This window comes from Sminthopsis crassicaudata, chromosome X (assembly GCF_048593235.1).
Source record: "Sminthopsis crassicaudata isolate SCR6 chromosome X, ASM4859323v1, whole genome shotgun sequence".
In the NCBI taxonomy this organism is placed as follows: Eukaryota; Metazoa; Chordata; class Mammalia; order Dasyuromorphia; family Dasyuridae; genus Sminthopsis; species Sminthopsis crassicaudata.
In genome coordinates this window covers 67,289,870-67,305,984 of record NC_133623.1, presented here as the reverse complement: position 1 = coordinate 67,305,984, position 16,115 = coordinate 67,289,870, and the positions used below count along the sequence as shown (strand labels likewise).

Below are 16,115 nucleotides of genomic sequence, written 5' to 3'. Positions count from 1 at the left end.
TCTTAGAACAGAGAATGTTTCACAGTTACTTAGTAACATAGAATTTTAATGGCATGTGGATTCTTAGAACATAGAATGTTATTTTTCAAAGTTCCTTGGCAACTTGGAATGTTAATGGCTTGAGGATTCCTAGAACATAGAATGTTGTATTTCAAAGTTTCATAGAAACTTAGAATGGTAATGATGTGGGGATTCTTAGAACAGAGAATGTTTCACAGTTACTTAGTAACATAGAATTTTAATGGCAGGTGGATTCTTAGAACATAGAATGTTATTTTTCAAACTTTCTTGGCAACTTGGAATGTTAATGGCTTGAGGATTCCTAGAACATAGAATGTTATATTTCAAAGTTTCATAGAAACATGGAATGTTAATAATGTGGGGATTCTTAGAACAGAGAATGTTTCACAGTTACTTATTAACATAGAATTTTAATGGCGGGTGGATTCTTATAACATAGCATGTTAGTATTCAAAGTTTCCTAGCAACGTGGAATGTTAATGGGTTGAGGATTCTTAGAACATAGAATGTTATATTTCAAAGTTTCTTAGAAACATAGAATGTAAATGATGTGGGAATTCTTAGAACAGAGAATGTTTCACAATTACTTAGTAAGATTGAATTTTAATGGCTTGTGGATTCTTAGAACATAGAATTTTTTTTTCATAATGCCATAGCAACGTGGAACGTTAATGACTTGCGGATTCCTAGTACCTAGAATGTTATATTTCAAAGTTTCTTAGAAACTTAGATTGTTAATGATGTGGGGATTCTTAGAACAGAGAATGTTTCACAGTTACTTAGTAACATAGAATTGTAATGGCGGGTGGATTCTTAGAACATAGAATGTTATTTTTCAAAGTTTCCTAGCAACGTGGAATGTTAATGGGTTGACGAATCCTAGTACTTAGAATGTTATATTTGAAAGTTTCTTAGTAACTTAGAATGGTAATGATGTGGGGATTCTTAGAACAGAGAATGTTTTCACAGTTATTTAGTAACACAGAATTTTAATGGCTTGTGATTTCTTGGAACATAGAATGTTTTTTTTCATAATGCCATAGCAACGTGGAACGTTAATGACTTGAGGATTCCTAGTACCTAGAATGTTATATTTCAAAGTTTCTTAGAAACTTAGAATGTTAATGATGTGGGGATTCTTAGAACAGAGAATGTTTCACAGTTACTTAGTAACATAGAATTTTAATGGCAGGCGGATTATTAGAACATAGAATGTTATTTTTCAAAGTTTCCTAGCAATGTGGAATGTTAATGGGTTGAGGATTCCTAGAACATAGAATGTTATATGTCAAAGTTTCTTAGAAAAATAGAATGTTAATGATGTGGGGATACTTAGAACAGAGAATGTTTCACAGTTACTTAGTAACATAAAATTTTGATGGAGGGTGGATTCTTAGAACATAGAATGTTATTTTTCAAAGTTTCTTGGCAACGTGGAATGTTAATGGGTTGAGGATTCCTAGAACATAGAATGTTATATTTCAAAGGTTCTTAGAAACATAGAATGTTAATGATGTCGGGATTCTTAGAACAGAGAATGTTTCACAGTTACTTAGTAACATAGAATTTTAATGGCATGTGGATTCTTAGAACATAGAATGTTATATTTCAAAGTTCCTTGGCAACTCAGAATGTTAATTGATTGAGGATTCCGAGTACCTAGAATGTTATATTTCAAAGTTTCTTAGAAACTTAGAATGTTAATGATGTAGGGATTCTTAGAACAGAGAATGTTTCACAGTTACTTAGTAACATAGAATTTTAATGGCATGTGGATTCTTAGAACCTGGAATGTTATTTTTCAAAGTTTCCTAGCAACGTGGAATGTTAATGGGTTGAGGATACCTAGAACTTAGAATGTTATTTTTCAAAGTTTCCTAGCAACGTGGAATGTTAATGGGTTGAGGTTTCCGAGTACCTAGAATGTTATATTTCAAAGTTTCTTAGAAACTTAGAATGTTAATGATGTGTGGGTTCTTAGAACAGAGAATGTTTCAAAGTTACTTAGTAACATAGAATTTTAATGGCTTGTGGATTCTTAGAACATAGAATGTTTTTTTTCATAATGCCATAGCAACGTGGAACGTTAATGACTTGAGGATTCCTAGTACCTAGAATGTTATATTTCAAAGTTTTTTAGAAACTTAGAATTTTAATGATGTGGGGATTCTTAGAACAGAGAATGTTTCACAGTTACTTAGTAACATAGAATTTTAATGTCATGTGGATTCTTAGAACCTAGAATGTTATTTTTCAAAGTTTCCTAGCATCGTGGAATGTTAATGGGTTGAGGATACCTAGAACATAGAATGTTATATTTCAAAGTTTCTTAGAAACATAGAATGTTAATGATGTAGGGGTTCTTAGAACAGAGAATGTTTCACAGTTACTTAGTTACATGGAATTTTAATGTCTTGTGGATTCATAGAACATAGAATGTTTTTTTTCATAATGCCATAGCAACGTGGAACGTTAATGACTTGAGGATTCCTAGTACCTAGAATGTTATATTTCAAAGTTTCTTGGAAACTTAGAATGTTAATGATGTGGGTATTCTTAGAACAGAGAATGTTTCACAGTTACTTAGTAACATAGAATTTTAATGGCTTGTGGATTCTTAGAACATAGAATGTTTTTTTTCATAATGGCATAGCAACGTGGAACGTTAATGACTTGAGGATTCCTAGTACCTAGAATGTTATACTTCAAATTTTTTAGAAACTTAGAATTTTAATGATGTGGGGATTCTTAGAACAGAGAATGTTTCACAGTTACTTAGTAACTTAGAATTTTAATGGCATGTGGATTCTTAGAACCTAGAATGTTATTTTTCAAAGTTTCCTAGCAACGTGGAATGTTAATGGGTTGAGGATACCTAGAACATAGAATGTTATATTTCAAAGTTTCTTAGAAACATAGAATGTTAATGATGTAGGGGTTCTTAGAACAGAGAATGTTTCACAGTTACTTAGTTACATAGAATTTTAATGTCTTGTGGATTCTTAGAACATAGAATGTTTTTTTTCATAATGCCATAGCAACGTGGAACCTTAATGACTTGAGGATTCCTAGTACCTAGAATGTTATATTTAAAGTTTCTTGGAAACTTAGAATGTTAATGATGTGGGTATTCTTAGAACAGAGAATGTTTCACAGTTACTTAGTAACATAGAATTTTAATGGCATGTGGACTCTTAGAACCTAGAATGTTATTTTTCAAAGTTTCTTAGCAACGTGGAATGTTAATGGGTTGAGGATACCTAGAACATAGAATGTTATTTTTCAAAGTTTCCTAGCAACGTGGAATGTTAATGGGTTGAGGATACCTAGAACATGGAATGTTATATTTTAAAGTTTCTTAGAAACATAGAATGTTAATGATGTGAGGGTTCTTAGAACAGAGAATGTTTCACAGTTACTTAGTAACATAGAATTTTAATGGCGGGTGGATTCTTAGAACATAGAATGTTTTTTTTCATAATGCCATAGCAACGTGGAACGTTAAAGACGTGAGGATTCCTAGTACCCAGAATGTTATATTTCAAAGTTTCTTAGAAACATAGAATGTTAATGATGTGGGGATTCTTAGAACAGAGAATGTTTTCACAGTTATTTAGTAACACAGAATTTTAATGGCTTGTGATTTCTTGGAACATAGAATGTTTTTTTTCATAATGCCATAGCAACGTGGAACGCTAATGACTTGAGGATTCCTAGTACCTAGAATGTTATATTTCAAAGTTTCTTAGAAACATAGAATGTTAATGATGTGGGGATTCTTAGAACAGAGAATGTTTCACAGTTACTTAGTAACATAGAATTTTAATGGCATGTGGATTCTTAGAACCTAGAATGTTATTTTTCAAAGTTCCTTGGCAACTTGGAATGTTAATGGCTTGAGGATTCCTAGAACATAGAATGTTGTATTTCAAAGTTTCATAGAAACTTAGAATGGTAATGATGTGGGGATTCTTAGAACAGAGAATGTTTCACAGTTACTTAGTAACATAGAATTTTAATGGCAGGTGGATTCTTAGAACATAGAATGTTATTTTTCAAACTTTCTTGGCAACTTGGAATGTTAATGGCTTGAGGATTCCTAGAACATAGAATGTTATATTTCAAAGTTTCATAGAAACATGGAATGTTAATAATGTGGGGATTCTTAGAACAGAGAATGTTTCACAGTTACTTATTAACATAGAATTTTAATGGCGGGTGGATTCTTATAACATAGCATGTTAGTATTCAAAGTTTCCTAGCAACGTGGAATGTTAATGGGTTGAGGATTCTTAGAACATAGAATGTTATATTTCAAAGTTTCTTAGAAACATAGAATGTAAATGATGTGGGAATTCTTAGAACAGAGAATGTTTCACAATTACTTAGTAAGATTGAATTTTAATGGCTTGTGGATTCTTAGAACATAGAATTTTTTTTTCATAATGCCATAGCAACGTGGAACGTTAATGACTTGCGGATTCCTAGTACCTAGAATGTTATATTTCAAAGTTTCTTAGAAACTTAGATTGTTAATGATGTGGGGATTCTTAGAACAGAGAATGTTTCACAGTTACATAGTAACATAGAATTTTAATGGCGGGTGGATGCTTAGAACATAGAATGTTATTTTTCAAAGTTCCTTGGCAACTCAGAATGTTAATTGCTTGAGGATTCCGAGTACCTAGAATGTTATATTTCAAAGTATCTTAGAAACTTAGAATGTTAATGATGTGGGGATTCTTAGAACAGAGAATGTTTCACAGTTACTTAGTAACATAGAATTTTAATGGCATGTGGATTCTTAGAAACTGGAATGTTATTTTTCAAAGTTTCCTAGCAACGTGGAATGTTAATGGGTTGAGGATACCTAGAACCTAGAATGTTATTTTTCAAAGTTTCCTAGCAACGTGGAATGTTAATGGGTTGAGGTTTCCTAGAAGTTAGAATGTTATATTTCAAAGTTTCTTAGAAACATAGAATGTTAATGATGGGGGGTTGTTGGAACAGAGAATGTTTCACAGTTACTTAGTAACATAGAATTTTAATGGCTTGTGGATTCTTAGAACATAGAATGTTTTTTTTCATAATGGCATAGCAACGTGGAACGTTAATGACTTGAGGATTCCTAGTACCTAGAATGTTATACTTCAAATTTTTTAGAAACTTAGAATTTTAATGATATGGGGATTCTTAGAACAGAGAATGTTTCACAGTTACTTAGTAACATAGAATTTTAATGGCATGTGGACTCTTAGAACCTAGAATGTTATTTTTCAAAGTTTCTTAGCAACGTGGAATGTTAATGGGTTGAGGATACCTAGAACATAGAATGTTATTTTTCAAAGTTTCCTAGCAACGTGGAATGTTAATGGGTTGAGGATACCTAGAACATGGAATGTTATATTTTAAAGTTTCTTAGAAACATAGAATGTTAATGATGTGAGGGTTCTTAGAACAGGGAATGTTTCACAGTTACTTAGTAATATAGAATTTTAATGGTGGGTGGATTCTTAGAACATAGAATGTTTTTTTTCATAATGCCATAGCAACGTGGAACGTTAAAGACGTGAGGATTCCTAGTACCCAGAATGTTATATTTCAAAGTTTCTTATAAACATAGAATGTTAATGATGTGGGGATTCTTAGAACAGAGAATGTTTTCACAGTTACTTAGTAACATAGAATTTTAATGGCAGGTGGATTCTTAGAACATAGAATGTTATTTTTCAAACTTTCTTGGCAACTTGGAATGTTAATGGCTTGAGGATTCCTAGAACATAGAATGTTATATTTCAAAGTTTCATAGAAACATGGAATGTTAATAATGTGGGGATTCTTAGAACAGAGAATGTTTCACAGTTACTTATTAACATAGAATTTTAATGGCGGGTGGATTCTTATAACATAGCATGTTAGTATTCAAAGTTTCCTAGCAACGTGGAATGTTAATGGGTTGAGGATTCTTAGAACATAGAATGTTATATTTCAAAGTTTCTTAGAAACATAGAATGTTAATGATGTGGGGATTCTTAGAACAGAGAATGTTTCACAGTTACTTAGTAACATAGAATTTTAATGGCGGGTGGATTCTTAGAACATAGAATGTTTTTTTTCATAATTCCATAGCAACGTGGAACGTCAAAGACGTGAGGATTCCTAGTACCTATAATGTTATATTTCAAAGTTTCTTAGAAACTTAGAATGTTAATGATGTGGGGATTCTTAGAACAGAGAATGTTTCACAGTTACTTAGTAACATAGAATTTTAATGGCGGGTGAATTCTTAGAACATAGAATGTTATTTTTCAAAGTTCCTAGGCAACTTTGAATGTTAATTGCTTGAGGATTCCTAGAACATAGAATGTTTTATTTCAAAGTTTCGTTGAAACTTGGAATGTTAATAATGTGGGGATTCTTTGAACAGAGAATGTTTCACAGTTACTTAGTAACATAGAATTTTAATGGCGGGTGGATTCTTAGAACATAGAATGTTATTTTTCAAAGTTCCTAGGCAACATGGAATGTTAATGGCTTGAGGATTCCTAGAACATAGAATGTTATATTTCAAAGTTTCGTAGAAACATAGAATGTTAATGTTGTGGGGATTCTTAGAACAGAGAATGTTTCACAGTTACTTAGTAACATAGAATTTTAATGGCTTGTCGATTCTTAGAACATAGAATTTTTTTTTCATAATGCCATAGCAACGTGGAACCTTAATGACTTGAGGATTCCTAGTACCTAGAATGTTATATTTCACAGTTTCTTAGAAAATTAGAATGTTAATGATGTGGGGATTCTTAGAACAGAGAATGTTTCACAGTTACTTAGTAACATAGAATTTTAATGGCGGGTGGATTCTTAGAACAAAGAATGTTTTTTTTCATAATTCCATAGCAACGTGGAACGCTAATGACTTGAGGATTCCTTTTACCTAGAATGTTATATTTCAAAGTTTCTTAGAAACTTAGAATGTTAATGATCTGGGGATTCTTAGAACAGAGAATGTTTCACAGTTACTTAGTAACATAGAATTTTAATGGCATGTGGATTCTTGGAACATAGAATATTTTTTTTCATAATGCCATAGCAACGTGGAACGTTAACAACTTGAGGATTCCTGGTACCTAGTATGTTATATTTCAAAGTTTCTTAGAAACTTAGAATGTTAATGATGTGGGGATTCTTAGAACAGAGAATGTTTCACAGTTACTTTGTAACATAGAATTTTAATGCCATGTGGATTCTTAGAACATAGAATGTTATTTTTCAAAGTTCCTTGGCAACTTGGAATGTTAATAGCTTGAGGATTCCTAGAAAATAGAATGTTATATTTCAAAGTTTGGTAGAAACTTGGAATGTTAATAATGTGGGGATTCTTAGAACAGAGAATGTTTCACAGTTACTTAGTAACATAGAATTTTAATGGCGGGTGGATTCTTAGAACATGGAATGTTATTTTTCAAAGTTTCCTAGCAACGTGGAATGTTAATGGGTTGAGGATTCCTAGAACATAGAATCTTATATTTCAAAGTTTCTTAGAAACATAGAATGTTAATGATGTGGGGATTCTTAGAATAGAGAATGGTTCACAGTTACTTAGTAACATAGAATTTTAATGGCTTGTGAATTCTTAGAACAAAGAATGTTTTTTTTTATAATTACCTAGCAATGTGGAACGTTAATGACTTGAGAATTCCTAGTACCTATAATGTTCTATTTCAAAGTTTCTTAGAAACTTAGAATATTAATGATGTGGGGATTCTTAGAACAGAGAATGTTTCACAGTTACTTTGTAACATAGAATTTTAATGGCATGTGGATTCTTAGGACATAGAATGTTATTTTTCAAAGTTCCTTGGCAACTTGGAATGTTAATGGCTTGAGGATTCCTAGAACATAGAATGTTATATTTCAAAGTTTCATAGAAACTTGGAATTTTAATGATGTGGGGATTCTTAGAACAGAGAATGTTTCACAGTTACTTAGTAACATAGAATTGTAATGGCGGGTGGATTCTTAGAACATAGAATGTTATTTTTCAAAGTTTCCTAGCAACGTGGAATGTTAATGGGTTGACGAATCCTAGTACTTAGAATGTTATATTTGAAAGTTTCTTAGTAACTTAGAATGGTAATGATGTGGGGATTCTTAGAACAGAGAATGTTTTCACAGTTATTTAGTAACACAGAATTTTAATGGCTTGTGATTTCTTGGAACATAGAATGTTTTTTTTCATAATGCCATAGCAACGTGGAACGCTAATGACTTGAGGATTCCTAGTACCTAGAATGTTATATTTCAAAGTTTCTTAGAAACATAGAATGTTAATGATGTGGGGATTCTTAGAACAGAGAATGTTTCACAGTTACTTAGTAACATAGAATTTTAATGGCATGTGGATTCTTAGAACATAGAATGTTATTTTTCAAAGTTTCCTAGCAACGTGGAATGTTAATGGTTTGAGGATTCCTAGAACATAGAATGTTATATTTCAAAGTTTCTTAGAAACATAGAATGTTAATGATGTGGGGGTTCTTAGAACAGAGAATGTTTCACAGTTACTTAGTAACATAGAATTTTAATTTCATGTGGATTCTTAGAACATAGAATGTTATTTTTCAAAGTTCCTTGGCAACTTGGAATGTTAATGGCTTGAGGATTCCTAGAACATAGAATGTTGTATTTCAAAGTTTCATAGAAACTTAGAATGGTAATGATGTGGGGATTCTTAGAACAGAGAATGTTTCACAGTTACTTAGTAACATAGAATTTTAATGGCAGGTGGATTCTTAGAACATAGAATGTTATTTTTCAAACTTTCTTGGCAACTTGGAATGTTAATGGCTTGAGGATTCCTAGAACATAGAATGTTATATTTCAAAGTTTCATAGAAACATGGAATGTTAATAATGTGGGGATTCTTAGAACAGAGAATGTTTCACAGTTACTTATTAACATAGAATTTTAATGGCGGGTGGATTCTTATAACATAGCATGTTAGTATTCAAAGTTTCCTAGCAACGTGGAATGTTAATGGGTTGAGGATTCTTAGAACATAGAATGTTATATTTCAAAGTTTCTTAGAAACATAGAATGTAAATGATGTGGGAATTCTTAGAACAGAGAATGTTTCACAATTACTTAGTAAGATTGAATTTTAATGGCTTGTGGATTCTTAGAACATAGAATTTTTTTTTCATAATGCCATAGCAACGTGGAACGTTAATGACTTGCGGATTCCTAGTACCTAGAATGTTATATTTCAAAGTTTCTTAGAAACTTAGATTGTTAATGATGTGGGGATTCTTAGAACAGAGAATGTTTCACAGTTACTTAGTAACATAGAATTGTAATGGCGGGTGGATTCTTAGAACATAGAATGTTATTTTTCAAATATTCCTAGCAACGTGGAATGTTAATGGGTTGACGAATCCTAGTACTTAGAATGTTATATTTGAAAGTTTCTTAGTAACTTAGAATGGTAATGATGTGGGGATTCTTAGAACAGAGAATGTTTTCACAGTTATTTAGTAACACAGAATTTTAATGGCTTGTGATTTCTTGGAACATAGAATGTTTTTTTTCATAATGCCATAGCAACGTGGAACGTTAATGACTTGAGGATTCCTAGTACCTAGAATGTTATATTTCAAAGTTTCTTAGAAACTTAGAATGTTAATGATGTGGGGATTCTTAGAACAGAGAATGTTTCACAGTTACTTAGTAACATAGAATTTTAATGGCAGGCGGATTATTAGAACATAGAATGTTATTTTTCAAAGTTTCCTAGCAATGTGGAATGTTAATGGGTTGAGGATTCCTAGAACATAGAATGTTATATGTCAAAGTTTCTTAGAAAAATAGAATGTTAATGATGTGGGGATACTTAGAACAGAGAATGTTTCACAGTTACTTAGTAACATAAAATTTTGATGGAGGGTGGATTCTTAGAACATAGAATGTTATTTTTCAAAGTTTCCTGGCAACGTGGAATGTTAATGGGTTGAGGATTCCTAGAACATAGAATGTTATATTTCAAAGGTTCTTAGAAACATAGAATGTTAATGATGTCGGCATTCTTAGAACAGAGAATGTTTCACAGTTACTTAGTAACATAGAATTTTAATGGCATGTGGATTCTTAGAACATAGAATGTTATATTTCAAAGTTCCTTGGCAACTCAGAATGTTAATTGATTGAGGATTCCGAGTACCTAGAATGTTATATTTCAAAGTTTCTTAGAAACTTAGAATGTTAATGATGTGGGGATTCTTAGAACAGAGAATGTTTCACAGTTACTTAGTAACATAGAATTTTAATGGCATGTGGATTCTTAGAACCTGGAATGTTATTTTTCAAAGTTTCCTAGCAACGTGGAATGTTAATGGGTTGAGGATACCTAGAACCTAGAATGTTATTTTTCAAAGTTTCCTAGCAACGTGGAATGTTAATTGGTTGAGGTTTCCGAGTACCTAGAATGTTATATTTCAAAGTTTCTTAGAAACTTAGAATGTTAATGATGTGTGGGTTCTTAGAACAGAGAATGTTTCAAAGTTACTTAGTATCATAGAATTTTAATGGCTTGTGGATTCTTAGAACATAGAATGTTTTTTTTCATAATGCCATAGCAACGTGGAACGTTAATGACTTGAGGATTCCTAGTACCTAGAATGTTATATTTCAAAGTTTTTTAGAAACTTAGAATTTTAATGATGTGGGGATTCTTAGAACAGAGAATGTTTCACAGTTACTTAGTAACATAGAATTTTAATGTCATGTGGATTCTTAGAACCTAGAATGTTATTTTTCAAAGTTTCCTAGCATCGTGGAATGTTAATGGGTTGAGGATACCTAGAACATAGAATGTTATATTTCAAAGTTTCTTAGAAACATAGAATGTTAATGATGTAGGGGTTCTTAGAACAGAGAATGTTTCACAGTTACTTAGTTACATGGAATTTTAATGTCTTGTGGATTCATAGAACATAGAATGTTTTTTTTCATAATGCCATAGCAACGTGGAACGTTAATGACTTGAGGATTCCTAGTACCTAGAATGTTATATTTCAAAGTTTCTTGGAAACTTAGAATGTTAATGATGTGGGTATTCTTAGAACAGAGAATGTTTCACAGTTACTTAGTAACATAGAATTTTAATGGCTTGTGGATTCTTAGAACATAGAATGTTTTTTTTCATAATGGCATAGCAACGTGGAACGTTAATGACTTGAGGATTCCTAGTACCTAGAATGTTATACTTCAAATTTTTTAGAAACTTAGAATTTTAATGATGTGGGGATTCTTAGAACAGAGAATGTTTCACAGTTACTTAGTAACTTAGAATTTTAATGGCATGTGGATTCTTAGAACCTAGAATGTTATTTTTCAAAGTTTCCTAGCAACGTGGAATGTTAATGGGTTGAGGATACCTAGAACATAGAATGTTATATTTCAAAGTTTCTTAGAAACATAGAATGTTAATGATGTAGGGGTTCTTAGAACAGAGAATGTTTCACAGTTACTTAGTTACATAGAATTTTAATGTCTTGTGGATTCTTAGAACATAGAATGTTTTTTTTCATAATGCCATAGCAACGTGGAACCTTAATGACTTGAGGATTCCTAGTACCTAGAATGTTATATTTAAAGTTTCTTGGAAACTTAGAATGTTAATGATGTGGGTATTCTTAGAACAGAGAATGTTTCACAGTTACTTAGTAACATAGAATTTTAATGGCATGTGGACTCTTAGAACCTAGAATGTTATTTTTCAAAGTTTCTTAGCAACGTGGAATGTTAATGGGTTGAGGATACCTAGAACATAGAATGTTATTTTTCAAAGTTTCCTAGCAACGTGGAATGTTAATGGGTTGAGGATACCTAGAACATGGAATGTTATATTTTAAAGTTTCTTAGAAACATAGAATGTTAATGATGTGAGGGTTCTTAGAACAGAGAATGTTTCACAGTTACTTAGTAACATAGAATTTTAATGGCGGGTGGATTCTTAGAACATAGAATGTTTTTTTTCATAATGCCATAGCAACGTGGAACGTTAAAGACGTGAGGATTCCTAGTACCCAGAATGTTATATTTCAAAGTTTCTTAGAAACATAGAATGTTAATGATGTGGGGATTCTTAGAACAGAGAATGTTTTCACAGTTATTTAGTAACACAGAATTTTAATGGCTTGTGATTTCTTGGAACATAGAATTTTTTTTTTCATAATGCCATAGCAACGTGGAACGCTAATGACTTGAGGATTCCTAGTACCTAGAATGTTATATTTCAAAGTTTCTTAGAAACATAGAATGTTAATGATGTGGGGATTCTTAGAACAGAGAATGTTTCACAGTTACTTAGTAACATAGAATTTTAATGGCATGTGGATTCTTAGAATATAGAATGTTATTTTTCAAAGTTCCTTGGCAACTTGGAATGTTAATGGCTTGAGGATTCCTAGAACATAGAATGTTGTATTTCAAAGTTTCATAGAAACTTAGAATGGTAATGATGTGGGGATTCTTAGAACAGAGAATGTTTCACAGTTACTTAGTAACATAGAATTTTAATGGCAGGTGGATTCTTAGAACATAGAATGTTATTTTTCAAACTTTCTTGGCAACTTGGAATGTTAATGGCTTGAGGATTCCTAGAACATAGAATGTTATATTTCAAAGTTTCATAGAAACATGGAATGTTAATAATGTGGGGATTCTTAGAACAGAGAATGTTTCACAGTTACTTATTAACATAGAATTTTAATGGCGGGTGGATTCTTATAACATAGCATGTTAGTATTCAAAGTTTCCTAGCAACGTGGAATGTTAATGGGTTGAGGATTCTTAGAACATAGAATGTTATATTTCAAAGTTTCTTAGAAACATAGAATGTAAATGATGTGGGAATTCTTAGAACAGAGAATGTTTCACAATTACTTAGTAAGATTGAATTTTAATGGCTTGTGGATTCTTAGAACATAGAATTTTTTTTTCATAATGCCATAGCAACGTGGAACGTTAATGACTTGCGGATTCCTAGTACCTAGAATGTTATATTTCAAAGTTTCTTAGAAACTTAGATTGTTAATGATGTGGGGATTCTTAGAACAGAGAATGTTTCACAGTTACATAGTAACATAGAATTTTAATGGCGGGTGGATGCTTAGAACATAGAATGTTATTTTTCAAAGTTCCTTGGCAACTCAGAATGTTAATTGCTTGCGGATTCCTAGTACCTAGAATGTTATATTTCAAAGTTTCTTAGAAACTTAGAATGTTAATGATGTGGGGATTCTTAGAACAGAGAATGTTTCACAGTTACTTAGTAACATAGAATTTTAATGGCATGTGGATTCTTAGAAACTGGAATGTTATTTTTCAAAGTTTCCTAGCAACGTGGAATGTTAATGGGTTGAGGATACCTAGAACCTAGAATGTTATTTTTCAAAGTTTCCTAGCAACGTGGAATGTTAATGGGTTGAGGTTTCCTAGAAGTTAGAATGTTATATTTCAAAGTTTCTTAGAAACATAGAATGTTAATGATGGGGGGTTGTTGGAACAGAGAATGTTTCACAGTTACTTAGTAACATAGAATTTTAATGGCTTGTGGATTCTTAGAACATAGAATGTTTTTTTTCATAATGGCATAGCAACGTGGAACGTTAATGACTTGAGGATTCCTAGTACCTAGAATGTTATACTTCAAATTTTTTAGAAACTTAGAATTTTAATGATATGGGGATTCTTAGAACAGAGAATGTTTCACAGTTACTTAGTAACATAGAATTTTAATGGCATGTGGACTCTTAGAACCTAGAATGTTATTTTTCAAAGTTTCTTAGCAACGTGGAATGTTAATGGGTTGAGGATACCTAGAACATAGAATGTTATTTTTCAAAGTTTCCTAGCAACGTGGAATGTTAATGGGTTGAGGATACCTAGAACATGGAATGTTATATTTTAAAGTTTCTTAGAAACATAGAATGTTAATGATGTGAGGGTTCTTAGAACAGGGAATGTTTCACAGTTACTTAGTAATATAGAATTTTAATGGTGGGTGGATTCTTAGAACATAGAATGTTTTTTTTCATAATGCCATAGCAACGTGGAACGTTAAAGACGTGAGGATTCCTAGTACCCAGAATGTTATATTTCAAAGTTTCTTAGAAACATAGAATGTTAATGATGTGGGGATTCTTAGAACAGAGAATGTTTTCACAGTTACTTAGTAACATAGAATTTTAATGGCAGGTGGATTCTTAGAACATAGAATGTTATTTTTCAAACTTTCTTGGCAACTTGGAATGTTAATGGCTTGAGGATTCCTAGAACATAGAATGTTATATTTCAAAGTTTCATAGAAACATGGAATGTTAATAATGTGGGGATTCTTAGAACAGAGAATGTTTCACAGTTACTTATTAACATAGAATTTTAATGGCGGGTGGATTCTTATAACATAGCATGTTAGTATTCAAAGTTTCCTAGCAACGTGGAATGTTAATGGGTTGAGGATTCTTAGAACATAGAATGTTATATTTCAAAGTTTCTTAGAAACATAGAATGTAAATGATGTGGGAATTCTTAGAACAGAGAATGTTTCACAATTACTTAGTAAGATTGAATTTTAATGGCTTGTGGATTCTTAGAACATAGAATTTTTTTTTCATAATGCCATAGCAACGTGGAACGTTAATGACTTGCGGATTCCTAGTACCTAGAATGTTATATTTCAAAGTTTCTTAGAAACTTAGATTGTTAATGATGTGGGGATTCTTAGAACAGAGAATGTTTCACAGTTACTTAGTAACATAGAATTTTAATGGCGGATGGATGCTTAGAACATAGAATGTTTTTTTTCATAATGCCATAGCAACGTGGAACGTTAATGACTTGAGGATTCCTAGTACCTAGAATGTTATATTTCAAAGTTTCTTAGAAACTTAGAATGTTAATGATGTGGGGATTCTTAGAACAGAGAATGTTTCACAGTTACTTAGTAACATAGAATTTTAATGGCAGGCGGATTATTAGAACATAGAATGTTATTTTTCAAAGTTTCCTAGCAATGTGGAATGTTAATGGGTTGAGGATTCCTAGAACATAGAATGTTATATGTCAAAGTTTCTTAGAAAAATAGAATGTTAATGATGTGGGGATACTTAGAACAGAGAATGTTTCACAGTTACTTAGTAACATAAAATTTTGATGGAGGGTGGATTCTTAGAACATAGAATGTTATTTTTCAAAGTTTCCTGGCAACGTGGAATGTTAATGGGTTGAGGATTCCTAGAACATAGAATGTTATATTTCAAAGGTTCTTAGAAACATAGAATGTTAATGATGTCGGCATTCTTAGAACAGAGAATGTTTCACAGTTACTTAGTAACATAGAATTTTAATGGCATGTGGATTCTTAGAACATAGAATGTTATATTTCAAAGTTCCTTGGCAACTCAGAATGTTAATTGATTGAGGATTCCGAGTACCTAGAATGTTATATTTCAAAGTTTCTTAGAAACTTAGAATGTTAATGATGTGGGGATTCTTAGAACAGAGAATGTTTCACAGTTACTTAGTAACATAGAATTTTAATGGCATGTGGATTCTTAGAACCTGGAATGTTATTTTTCAAAGTTTCCTAGCAACGTGGAATGTTAATGGGTTGAGGATACCTAGAACCTAGAATGTTATTTTTCAAAGTTTCCTAGCAACGTGGAATGTTAATTGGTTGAGGTTTCCGAGTACCTAGAATGTTATATTTCAAAGTTTCTTAGAAACTTAGAATGTTAATGATGTGTGGGTTCTTAGAACAGAGAATGTTTCAAAGTTACTTAGTATCATAGAATTTTAATGGCTTGTGGATTCTTAGAACATAGAATGTTTTTTTTCATAATGCCATAGCAACGTGGAACGTTAATGACTTGAGGATTCCTAGTACCTAGAATGTTATATTTCAAAGTTTTTTAGAAACTTAGAATTTTAATGATGTGGGGATTCTTAGAACAGAGAATGTTTCACAGTTACTTAGTAACATAGAATTTTAATGTCATGTGGATTCTTAGAACCTAGAATGTTATTTTTCA

The 16,115-nt window shown here is 31.7% G+C and overlaps 1 long non-coding RNA gene across 1 annotated transcript in view; it reads left to right on the top strand.

The window, feature by feature from the left end:
* Position 1: 1 nt before the first annotated feature.
* Positions 2 to 16,115, top strand: part of LOC141548534 (uncharacterized) — a 96,392-nt gene continuing 80,278 nt past the window's right edge. The window contains exon 1 of the long non-coding RNA XR_012483992.1: positions 2 to 6,527. This is a non-coding gene — a long non-coding RNA (uncharacterized LOC141548534). The remainder of the gene's footprint in view (positions 6,528 to 16,115) is intronic.